Raw genomic sequence first — 12,340 nt, 5'->3', positions numbered from 1 at the left:
GGTGGTCACCTGTAGTGTGACATGAACCCAAGGTCCCGGTTGAGGCCCTCCCTATAGGTACAGTCCCAGAGACTTTCTGGCACTAAGAGCTAGGATGTTTGGGTTCCTACCTGCACCAGAGCTAAGACCATACTAAACAGGAACAGGAGGAGGCTGTTCAGCCCAATCGAGCCTGCTCTGCCATTCCTTAGGGTCATGGCTGATCCGACAATCCTGATGTCTACTTTCCTCCTCTTTTCCTGTAACCCTGTATCTTGACTGATCAAGAATCTCTCTCTCTCTCAGCCTTCAATATCCACAAGGACTCTTCCCCCACAGCTCCCTGTGGCAAGGAGTTCCACAGTCTCTCAAACCCTCACAAAGAAGGAATTCCTCCTCATCTGAGACTCACGTTGGTGTCCCTATATTTGGTACCCCCTCTGATCCTGGACTCTCCCGTGAGGGGAGACACTCTCCCAGCATTTACCCTGTCAAGCCCCTTCGGTATCCGAAACGTTCCAATCAGATCCCCTCTTATTCTTCTAAACTCTGGTGCCTACGATCCCCATCTGTTTAGTCTTTGGCTGAGATGTTAGTCCTTCTACACTGGGATCATCCTACAAACCTCTGCTGCATTGAAACAACATCTTTCTGTCAATAAGGGGAACCAGGTGCTCCAGAAATGGTCTCTCCAGCACTTTGCACAGTGAAGGCTTCCATACGCTTACACGCCAGCCCCCTTGAAATAAAACACCTTGAAGGGATGATTTTAAAGTAAGAATAGCATCAAATGCTTTCATTCGTGGCCACACCTCAGCGCCCTTTTGAATAATTTAAGCACAAAGAAGAAGGATATAGCTTCGAGAGAGTCTGTCAGTCCTGAGTGAGCTCAGCATCGTCAACAACAACCACGCCACCATCCCTCCGCCACCGTTTCACCGTGGCAACGTAAAATGGTGTCCCATAGACACCACCAGCGATAGTGAAAGATGTGTCATAATATTCTATAGCTTGAAGAGATGTGAAGTAGAAACCTAGAATGATAGGCAATGTTAGGGATTGGATAGCTTCGTTTCCGTTCCCTTCGATAAGGCGGTAGGGAGAGCGGCGCTGGAAAAGCACAGCAGGTCAGGCAGCATCCGAGGAGCAGGAGAGTCAACGTTTCGGGCCCTTCATCAGGACTGAGGCTTGTGGGCCGGGGGGCCTCCTCCATCGCCAAACCCTAACCCCCCGACGCCTGGAGGAAGAACGCCTCATCTTCTGCCTTGGGATTCTGCAACCACACTGGATTAATGTGGATTTCACCAGTTTCCTCATTTCCCCTTCCCCCACCTTAGCCCAGTCGCAAGCCTTCAACTCGGCACCACCCTCTCGACCTGTCCATCCTCTTTCCCACCTCTCTTCGCCGACCTATCACCTTGTCCCTGACCTTCACCTACCAATTGCACTTTCAACTATCTTCACTCCAGCCCCACCTCCTCCCATTTCTCTCTCAACCTCTCCCCTGACCCACAAGCCCCCTTCAAGATGAAGGGCTTATGCCCGAAATGTCGATTCTCCTGCTCCTTGGATGCTGCCTGACCTGCTGTGCTTTTCCAGCAACACACTCTCGCTTCTGATCTCCAGCATCTGCAGTCCCCACTCTCTTCTGATCGTAGGTGTAATCAGGATAATGTGCGGACGTGGAATCAAATAGCTAAACCTAGTGCTAGTACGGGAGTTGGGAGGTCATGTTGCGGCTGTACAGGACATTGGTTAGGCCACTGTTGGAATATTACCTGCAATTCTGGTCTCCTTCCTATCGGAAAGACCGTTGTGAAACTTGAAAGGATTCAAAAAAGATTTACAAGGATGTTGCCAGGTTTGGAGGGTTTGAGCTATAGGGAGAGGCTGAACAGGCTGGGGCTGTTTTCCCTGGAGCGTCGGAGGCTGAGGGGTGTGGATAGGGTAAATAGGCAAAGTCTCTTTCCTGGGGTCGGGGAGTCCAGAACTAGAGGGCATAGGTTTAGTGTGAGAGGGGAAAGATATAAGAGAGACCTAAGGGGGCAACCTTTTCACACAGAGGGTGGTACATGTATGGAATGAGCTGCCAGAGGATGTGGTGGAGGCTGGTACAATTGCAACATTTAAGAGACATCTGGATGGGTATATGAATAGGATGGGTTTGGAGGGATATGGGCCGGGTGCTGGCAGGTGGGACTAGATTGGGTTGGGATATCTGGTCGGCATGGACGGGTTGGACCGAAGGGTCTGTTTCCATGCTGTACATCTCTATGACTCTGTGACTCTATGGTAACTCCTGTTAATGGTCATGGGCTTGGGACAACTACTTAGCATGCATGTGTTTAGTGGGCTATTAAACGTTCATTTGTAGGTAGGGACTTAATAGGAGGACAAATACATATGCTTGAATTGTTGCAATAGTGACTTCGAGAGTAACTAATAAGAATAAAATTGTTGAGGGTAATAGAGCTACGGTAGGTATTATTGTAATTAATACAAAGGCTGATGTTTCAATAATTTATATTGAAAGATGGCTGGTACTAAGGATTGTGGTCAGTCGGACTCCAAGGGCTAGTGGTCAAATGAATAAGCTAATTGTTTCGATGATAATTAAGATGGGAATTCGTCAGGTTGGTGCACCTTCTGGTAAAAGAAGTTGAGATTGGAACCAACCAACATGGACGTCACCCATAATCAGACGCCACCGCTCACCCGCTGGGCCTACCTCCCCTCTGACTATTGGAGCAGCCTTTGATTCCAAGTCACGTGCTGTCTCCCGGAAGGGTAAGTGCTCACTCGAGATGGGCCCGATCACTTGGAGGACGAAGAACTGCAGGATAGACTGAAGGAGCAAGGCTTCTCTGAAAGGAGACTCAGCGGGTGGTAGGAACCGAGACGGAGGCCGTGACTCATGTCATGGGAGGGGAGGTGAGGGGCTCAGAGGGTCTTTTTCAGAGCAGCAGGCAGTGGGGTACCACAGCATTCAGTTGTGGAACCCTCGCTGTTCACAATATACAATCACATTTGAGACAAAGCCATGTCTCCAAGTGTGCCGATAGCACACAGTGCCACCCGGCTTAGTGACATGAAGAGGATGCTAAGAGGCTGCAGGGTGACTTAGGCAGACTGACTGAGTGGGAAGATACTTGGCAAATGCAATATAATGGGAATATTGGGGAGATGATCCACTGCGGTGGCACAAAGAGCAAGGCCGGTGATCACCGAGTGCTGATAGGTTTAGGCAAAGGCAAAGTTCACCAAGACCTGGGTGCCATGGTGGAACAGTCACTGAAGGATGGCATGCAGGTGCAGCGAGGAAAGCTAATGGCATGCTGGCCTTCTTAGTGAGAGGATTGGAGTATCAGAGTAAGGATGTCCTGCTGCAGTTATACAGGGTCTTGGTGAGGCCCCACCTTGAGGATTGTGTGCAGTTTTGGTCTCCTTGTCTGAGGAAAGATCCTCTTGCTATTGAGGGAGCCCAGCCAAGGTTCACCAGACTGATTCCCAGGATGGCAGGACTGACCTCCGAAGGAAGACTGGATCAACTGGGCCTGTGTTCACTGGAATTGAGAAGAATTAGAGGGGAATCTCACAGAAACCTATAAATTCCTGATGGGATTGGACAGGCTAGATGTGGGAGGAATGTTCCCAATGTTGGGCAAGTCCAGACTTGGGGTCACAGTCTAAGAATAAAGGGGTATGCCATTCAGGATTGAGATGAGGAAGAAGCTCTTCAGATAATTGTGAACCTGGGATTGTCCCCCACAGGAAGCTGTTGGGTCCAGTTGGTTAAATATATCCAAGAGGGAGCTGGATATAGCCCTTGCAGCCAAAGGGAATAAGGGGTGTGGAGAGGAAGTGGGCATGGGAGACTGAGTTTGCATGATCAGCAATGATCATATTGACTGGTGGTGCAGGCTCGAAGGGCCGAATGGCCTACTCTTGCACCTTACTCAGTACAGAAGAGGCCCTTCATCCCATTGAAGTTGTACTGTCAAATGTACACTACGACCTGCATTAGTCTCACTTTCCCACCACAGGCTTGAATGTTCTGACATTTCAAATGGCTCACCAGAGTGCTTTTGAAAGGTTTTTGAGGATTGCTGCCTCAGTTACCCTCCCAGACCCCCAACATCCTCAGAGTAAAAAGAAGGCTTTTCCCCCCCAAATCCCCTCCAAACATGCTGTCTTTCAGCTTAAAGTTATACCGGCTTGCTCTTGACATGGGTGGGTTCACTCCCAGCATGGCCACTAGGTGGAAGCTTCACTCAAAGAATTATTATAAATTAGCCATCTGTAAGAATGTTAACATTCCTCTACATCGGGGAGACAGGACACCAACTCGCGGAACCTTTCAGGGAACATCTCTGGGACACACGCACCCAATACCCCCGCCGCCCCGTGGCTGAACACTTCAACTCTCCCTCTGCCAACGACATGCAAGTCCTGGGCCTCCTCCACCGCCAAATCCAAGCTCCCCAACGCCTGGAGGAAGAACACCTGAACTTCTGCCTTGGGACCCTCCAACCACACAGCATCAACATCGACTTCACCAGTTCCCTCACCTCCCCTCCCCCCAGCTCATCCCAGATCCAACCCGGCGCCACCCTCTTGACCTGTCCATCTTCCTTCCTGCCTATCTGCTCCAGCCTCCACTCTGACCTATCACAATCACTCCCCCCATTCTGCATCCACCTATCATCTTCCCAGCTACCTTGGCCCCACCCCCACCCTCCTATTTAAATCTCTCAGCCCCCTTCCCTAACCCCTCCACATTCCTGATGAAGGGCTTATGCCTGAAATGTCAACTCTCCCGCTCCTCAGATACAGCTTGATCTGCTGTGTTTTTCTTACCTTTTCGACTCTGACTAATGCCTCTGTTTAGGGAAGGAGTCCTCTACATGGGAGGGCAGAACTTCATAAGGTGGTTGATTAGGCTGCTCTCGGAGGTTGGCCAGTAGGCCTCTGGCTCAGGGGTCATTAGGGACAGACAAGAAATGCTGGCCTTGCCACCGCATCCAACGGGAAGGAGTAAAGCCCTGGTAGCATCGCTTCAAAAGGGCAGATGGACTGAATGACCTGTTTCAGAGAGAACTTCCTTCTATCTACTCTCCTCTGTCCACAGCTTTCACGTCTAGCTGCTGACAACAGGGATTCGGGAGGGGAGCATATCAAACCTTCCCTCCTTTTGTCAACTTTCCAAACATTTCACTCTCATTAGCTTCCCACGCCCTGCAAACCTGAAGTCGCAGGCCTGAAGTCCACTCGCCCGTTGGGAGAGTCACAGTGAGGCCTGTGAGATGTGCAGGCCTGAGGCAGCCATGTGTCAGCCTTGCTGAGCTGGGGCACCCTGCACCCCCGCACCTCCCCTCCCCCACCCCCCACAACTTGGCCGCAATCTCTGTCAACATGCGTGTACGGAGTTAGGGCGAGATGAGGGAAAAGGCATGGTTGGAAGGCCATAAGACAGGAGGAGAATTAGACCACTCTGCCCATTGCATCTGCCTAACCATGGCTGATAATACACTCCCTGACCCTTGTCAGGTCCTGATGCCATTTTTTTGGCAATGTGTCCAGTGTTGCCCATTCAGGGGGAGCCCTTTCATTTACCCCTGCACCGTGTCGATGGTCATTCTGGCCCCAGCATTACTGCAGGCCTCCAAATCTCAATTGGCCATTCACCCCATCCAGTCAGTGCCTCGCCCCAGAAACCCCACCATCTTCCTTCAACCACAATGTCATTAGAATGGGTACGGAACTTGCCACAAGTAAAGTCCCACTAGCTCCCTCACATTCTCGAAGGAAGACCTTAGCCAGTCTGACCTAAGTGTGACTCCAGACCCACAGAAACGGGGTTGACTCTAAACTGCCCTGGGAAACGGCCAGGCCAGCCACTCAGATGAGGGCGATTCGGGAGATGGGCAACAATTGCTGGCCTTGCCCAGCAACGCCCACCTCCCAGAAAAGATTGAAGAAAATAAAGGCCATTTGGTCTGCCGTCACACAGAGGTCTTTGGAACTCCCTCCCTACAAACTGTTAAAGTTGAGTGTCAGCAAAACCACACTTCAAAATGGAGGCCAATATATTTTTGAGAAGCCAGGGAATTGGAGATGGTTCTGGGTGAACAAATAGAACATAGAACTGTACAGCGCCAATGTTGTGATGCCTTATGCCTACCCTTGGACAATGTCCCTTCATCCCTTGCATATTGTTGTGTTTATCTAAAAGCCCCTTAAAGGCCCCTATCGTATCTGCCTCTACCAGCACCCCTGGCAGTGCGTTCCAGACTCCTCCCACACTGTAAAAAACTTTCCCCTCCCGTCTCCTCTGACCTTTCCCCGTCTCACCTTAATTGCCTGCACCCCCCTCGTATTAGACATTTCAACTCTTGGGAAAAAGATTTTGACCGTCAACCCTACCTACGCATCTATAGTTCTGTACACTTCTCGCAAGTCTCCTCTCCAGAGAAAACAATCCATGTTTTTCTAGCCTCTCCTTATCACTGATACCCTCCAATCCTCTGCGCCCTCTCCCAAACCCCCCACATCGTTCCTGGAATGTGGCGACTGGAATGCTCATCGTCATCGTCCCACCTACTGATCCAGGCTCTTCGCTCATGTACCTTACCTGTAATACTCCTTGCATTGAAACAGAGTTGTTACAGACTTGTCAGGAACTTGAATAAATGGCGCAGACACGTTTGAGGAGGTGAATGCTCTTCTTTGGTTTCTTCGTCGCTCACAATTGGTCTTACCTCAGTGCTCTCTCATTCTGCAACCCTCACCGAGTGGAACAGTCTGTTCCAAACTACTCCTTTATAATTCAAAACAGCTTCATCACTCTATCTCTCTCTCTCTCCCGGCCAATCTCACTTCCTCTCACCCCATCTCTACCTCAGCTGTTTCTCTCTGGCCTCTGTATCTCTCTTCCAGCCCCCCTGAGTGTCTCTCTCATTCTATCATCCTGTCTGCCTCTCCCATTCCAGCTCAATCAACCTTTTCTCACCCTCTCTTTCTTTCATCCATTTTCTCTTATTCCATCTCTCCTTCTCAACTTTTCGCACGCACTCTCTCCCACTCGCCCTGTCTCTTTCTCTCCCTCACCACGTCTTTCTCCTTTCTTTCCCCACTCTTGTGGAACCTGCCCTCTCTTCTGCTCCTGCCTTCATTCCCCACTCCCCTTTCCCAAACAACAAACACTGCCCTCCAGACTCTCTCCGCCCCCCCCTCCCCCGGTGCCTGTTCTCGAACACCTTCCCCCACACCAAAACTTGCTGTCCACTCTCTACTCCCCCTCCCTCAACTCCAAGTCAGGTCTCACTTAGAACCAACCCAACCCTGTCCCTCATCAGGCTCATTGCAGCCTGCAATCTAAGGCTGGTGGGGCCTGGGCTTAAAGTAGGTTGAGGGCTGGACAAGGAGTGAGGTTATTGGGGGTGGGGTGGGAGGACGGGCAGGCGATCTGCCATAAGGGAGCCTAAGACAAGGTGATCTGAAATCTCCCAGAATACGGGCAAATAATGGGTCAGGTAAAGTGATCTTTTCTGGTGCCAGAGATCGGCACTTGCCCAGTTGTGTGACTCACCCTCCAGAGATCTGCAGCAAACCCTCCCTCCGCCCCGCATTCTCTCACCTCTCATTGGCCAGTTGTCTCAGAGGTTTGGGTACAAGTGGCTTCAAATTGGGGTGATTGGGCTTTTACAGACCAGGAGTCTTTCCCAGATGAAGGGCAACTGAACCCTCTATCTTGTGAAGCAAGTTGGGGGGGGGTTTTGGCGTAGAAGGGACAGATAGGCTGGTAGCCGGCACTGCCCACCATAGCTGGCAGAGACTTCAGGAGGACCCTGCATGCTGCCCCTATCCTCCCCCCCCCCCCCCCCCCCCCAAGAGGGGGGGGCGAGGGGAGCCCCAGAGAAAGGGACGTTACATTTCTCATGCTCATTCAGCAGTTGTCCCTTCCCGAGTGATGCTGGAATTTATAACTAATTACCGAGTTCGTGAGGAACAGGAAATGATGCAGCGCTAGTGTCAATGCCCTCGAGACAGAATAGTGTCAAAAATATTTTCTTTGAAATAAACCAGGACACCAGGAAAGGGCTCTTTGCTGAGAGGCAGAGAGAACATATGCCCTTTCGAGTTGTTTGGAAGCAATCCACCATCTTCCTTTATACAACCTTCCTCAGGAAATTGGACAGAGTGTTGAAGTGACGCGGTGAAAAGCCCAACCATTTAGCCAACACTTTACCCCTGCATGACCCAGAGGTGGTAACGTCAACCCTTCACTCTGCATTCACCCCTGTCTGAGTTCCAATGTGTGTTCGCACAGAGCTCCGAGATCCACGGCTCACTCTGCATTGCTGTAGCGACTGTAATTGCACCCAGATTGCCTTATTCTATGCATCAGGGGCTGGTTCTGTGGTGCAATGGCGAGCACTCTGGACCTTGAATCAAGCGACCGGAGTTCGAATCTCGGTGAAACCTCAACTTACCTCGCTCTAACAATTGTTTGAGGCAGGCCCGGTGACTCAGTGGTTAGCACTGCAGCCTCCCAGCGCCAGGGACGCAGGTTCAACTCCAGCCTCAGGTGACTGTCTGTGTGGAGTTTGCACATTCTCCCCGTGTCTGCGTGGGATTCCTCCGGGTGCTCCGGTTTCCTCCCACACTCCAAAGATGAACAAGTCAGGGTGAATTGGCCGTGCTAAATTGCCCATAGTGTGTAGGTTAGGTGCATAAGTCAGGGGTTAATTTGGATCGGGAATGAGTCTGGGTGGGTTGCTCTTCGGAGTGTCGATGTGGGCTTGTTGGGCCGAAGGGCTTGTTTCTACATTGTAGGGATTCTATGACATGGTAACCACCATGAAGCTCTTTCTAATGCTGTGTTTCTCTTCCCTGGTTACTTTGTTGGCAATTAGTGGTGGACATTCTTGAATGGATTAGAATCTGGTCAAACACACAGTCAACAGCCACATCTCAACTCAACAACGTAACTACTCAACACTTGATCACATTATCAAAGGTTTGATTCAAATTGGTCAGGCATGACCTCCCTCTCTCGAGGCCACACTGACGGTCCCTCGTTCCCTCCTTGAGAATTTTCTCGAATGGTTTCCCTACCGCTGACGCGAGACGCACTAGTCTGTAATTTCCTGGTTCATCCCTCCACCCTTCTTATATTTACCCAGCATCTTCGAGGTGATGATATACCGCTCGGTGCTACACAGTTATGAAGCCACGTGTGACACTGAGCGATTTTAGGGGAGGTGAGCAAAATCCTCGTCAAAGAAGACAATTTGACAGCATGGAAAGGAGGCTAAGGGAGGTATTCCAGAGATCAGGGGTCTATCATCTCTTGGTTTTGCTTTAGAGGATGGTTAGTCTGCATTACTGTCTCTGTAAGCGATCCGGCCAAAGGCAGAGGGTAAAATAAACTATTATTTCCACACTGTAAATGACATATTTATTGAAACATTCATCTACAGTGCAGGAAGTGGCCACTCAGCCCATTTGGTCTGCAATGACCCTCCCAAGGGCATCACACCTACACCCCTCACCCAGTCCCAGTACTAATATGGAGGTAACATTGTTAGACTGGGTTAGGGAAAGTCAAAAGCCTAAAACACCAGGCCCAAGGGGTTTATTTGGTGCGAGTGAGACAGGGAAACCTCAAACACAGAATTTGTAAGGGAAAGATTGAAGGGTCATACAACTCATGTGAACTAACTGAACACACCCGAGATGGCTCTGAAATCTTCAGTCAGTGGGAATGGAGGTACAGGTTTCGATTGATTAATATGCAAATCCCAGAATTTCTTTCAAGTCACTGTCCCGAGATAACTCAAGGTGTTATCAATATAAAAGAGGTAACACCTCCCCTCAGATAATGTATTTTAGGTGTGAGGTCTTGTTTATAATCTGTCTGTGACTTAACCTGGAGACAGGCTGGTTTTATTTCCAAGGTAGGAGTTCATAAAATGCCACATTGACTGACAAACAGACAGGACGCCAACTCGTGGAGAGGGTCAGGGAATATCTCTGGGACGCACGCACCAAACAAGCCCATCGCCCTGTGGCCTACCACTTCAACTCCACCTTCCACTCCGCGAAAGGACATGCAAATCCTGGGCCTAGTCCACTGCCAAATTAAAGCCATCCGCCAACTGGAGGAAGAACGCTTCATCTTCCGCCTTCGGACCCTACAACTACACAACATCAACATAGACGCCCAAATCTCCCCTCCCCCCACTACCTCATCCCAGATCCCCCCCTCCCCCGCCTGACCTCCCTTTCTATTTCTGAGTCCCCACCCCCACATTCCTGAGGAAGGGAATATGCTCGAAACGTCGACTCTCCTGCTGCTTGGATGTTGCCTGACCTGCTCTGCTTTTCCAGTGCCACACTTTTCGACTGTGACTACAAATTGTGAGGTTTTTGAACAAAATAGAATGATCTGCAAATACAAATTCACCCCACGGATATATGTGTGTGAGTATGTGTGTCTGTGAGAGTGTGTGTGTGTGGTGTGTGTCTGTGTGAGTGTGCGCGCGAGTGTGTGTGTCGGTGTGTGTGTGTGGTGTGTGTCTGTGAGAGTGTGGGCGCGTGTGTGTGTCTGAGAGAGTGTGGGCGCGTGTGTGTGTCTGTGCGTGCGTGCGCGTGAGTGTGTGTCTGTGCGTGCGCGAGTGTGTGTCTGCGTACCCCTACATTTCCCATGGCTAACCCAATAACCAGCAAATCCCTGGACATTGCAGGACACATTAGCATGGCCAATTCACCTAACCTGCACATCTCTGAGAGACAAAATCATAGCACCCAGAGGAAACCTGCGCAGACACGGGGAGAATGTGCAAACTCCACACAGACGGTCGCCCCGAGGCTGGAATCAAGCCCCGGTCTCTGGTGCTGGGAGGGAGCAGTGCTAACCACTGAGCCACCAGTTCACCATAAGGTCTGAGCTTCTGCCTATTCTTCAGGGCCCTTACAAGCTCATTTTTACAATTGGCATTGTTAGAGTCAACCCGTTATCCGAATCCTGAGTCAAGCCTTTATTCCATATCATTCCCAAGTGTTAGAGTCATAAAGATGTACAGCATGAAAACAGACCCTTCGGTTCAACCCGTCCATGCCGACCAGATACCCCAACCCAATCTAGTCCCACCTGCCAGCACCCGGCCCATATCCCTCCAAACCCTTCCTATTCATATACCCATCCAAATGCCTCTTAAATGTTGCAATTGTACCAGCCTCCACCACATCCTCTGGCAGCTCATTCCATACATATACCGCCCTCTGCGTGAAAAAGTAGTCCCTTAGGTCTCTTTTATATCTTTCCCCCTCACCCTAAACCTATGCCCTCTAGTTCTGGACTCCCCGACCCCAGAGAAAAGACTTTGCCTACTTACCCTATCCATGCCCCCCTCATAATTTTGTAAACCTATAAGGTCACCCCTCAGCCTCCGACGCTCCAGGAAAAACAGCCCCAGCCTGTTCAGCCTCTCCCTATACCTCAAAACCTCCAACCCTGGCAACACCCTTGTAAATCTTTTCTAAAGCCTTTCAAGTTTCACAACATCTTTCACACACAATATTCCAACAGTGGCCTAACCAATGTCAAGCCTTTACTCCATATCATTCCCAAGTGATCGAGTCAAGCCTTCTACCAGGACCCTTTGTGACCTATTACTAAGCCAGTTTCTGATCCATCTCTCCAAGTTTTTCTCTGTTCCATGTTCTTTAACCTTCTCAGTCTCCCAAGAGGGACCTTGTCAAAAGCTTTGCTAAACTCCACATGAACTACCATCAACTGAACTTCCCTCATCTACACACTTGCTCACACTTCCAAAAAACTTGAATAAGTTTGTTAGGCATGCCCTCCCTCTGACAAAGCCATGTCGACTATCCCAAGTTGACCCATGCCTTTCCACTTGGATGTTAATTCTCTCCAATAGTTTCCCTATCACTGAGGTGAAACTGTAATTTCCCAGTTCATCTCTATTACCCATCTTACAAAGTGGAAGCACATCAGCCATCCTCCAGATCTCTGACGTTTCTCCCTGTGACCAGAGGGGAATTAAAACTGAGAGTCAGATCCCCTACAATTTCCTGCCTCACCTCCCACAGCACCCTGGGATACAATTCATCTGGGCCAGGGGATTTGTCCATTTTTAAACCTGACAGAGCTTCCTATACCTCCCCATTTCCTGTGGCACTCTGTGCCAGTTCCTCACAGTCCCTTTTCCTGAATTCCGTACCATCATTCCCCTTTTCCAAAGTGGAGGCTGAAAAGAAATATTCTTTTCGCTCTCTCCGAATATCCTTTGGCTTCACACACTACTCCCTTGGTCCCTAATGGGCCCTACTCTCT

The sequence above is a fragment of the Chiloscyllium plagiosum genome, chromosome 48 (genome assembly GCF_004010195.1).
Source record: "Chiloscyllium plagiosum isolate BGI_BamShark_2017 chromosome 48, ASM401019v2, whole genome shotgun sequence".
NCBI lineage: Eukaryota > Metazoa > Chordata > Chondrichthyes > Orectolobiformes > Hemiscylliidae > Chiloscyllium > Chiloscyllium plagiosum.
The sequence above is the reverse complement of the archived record's forward strand: the minus strand, read 5'-3'. Positions refer to the sequence as shown.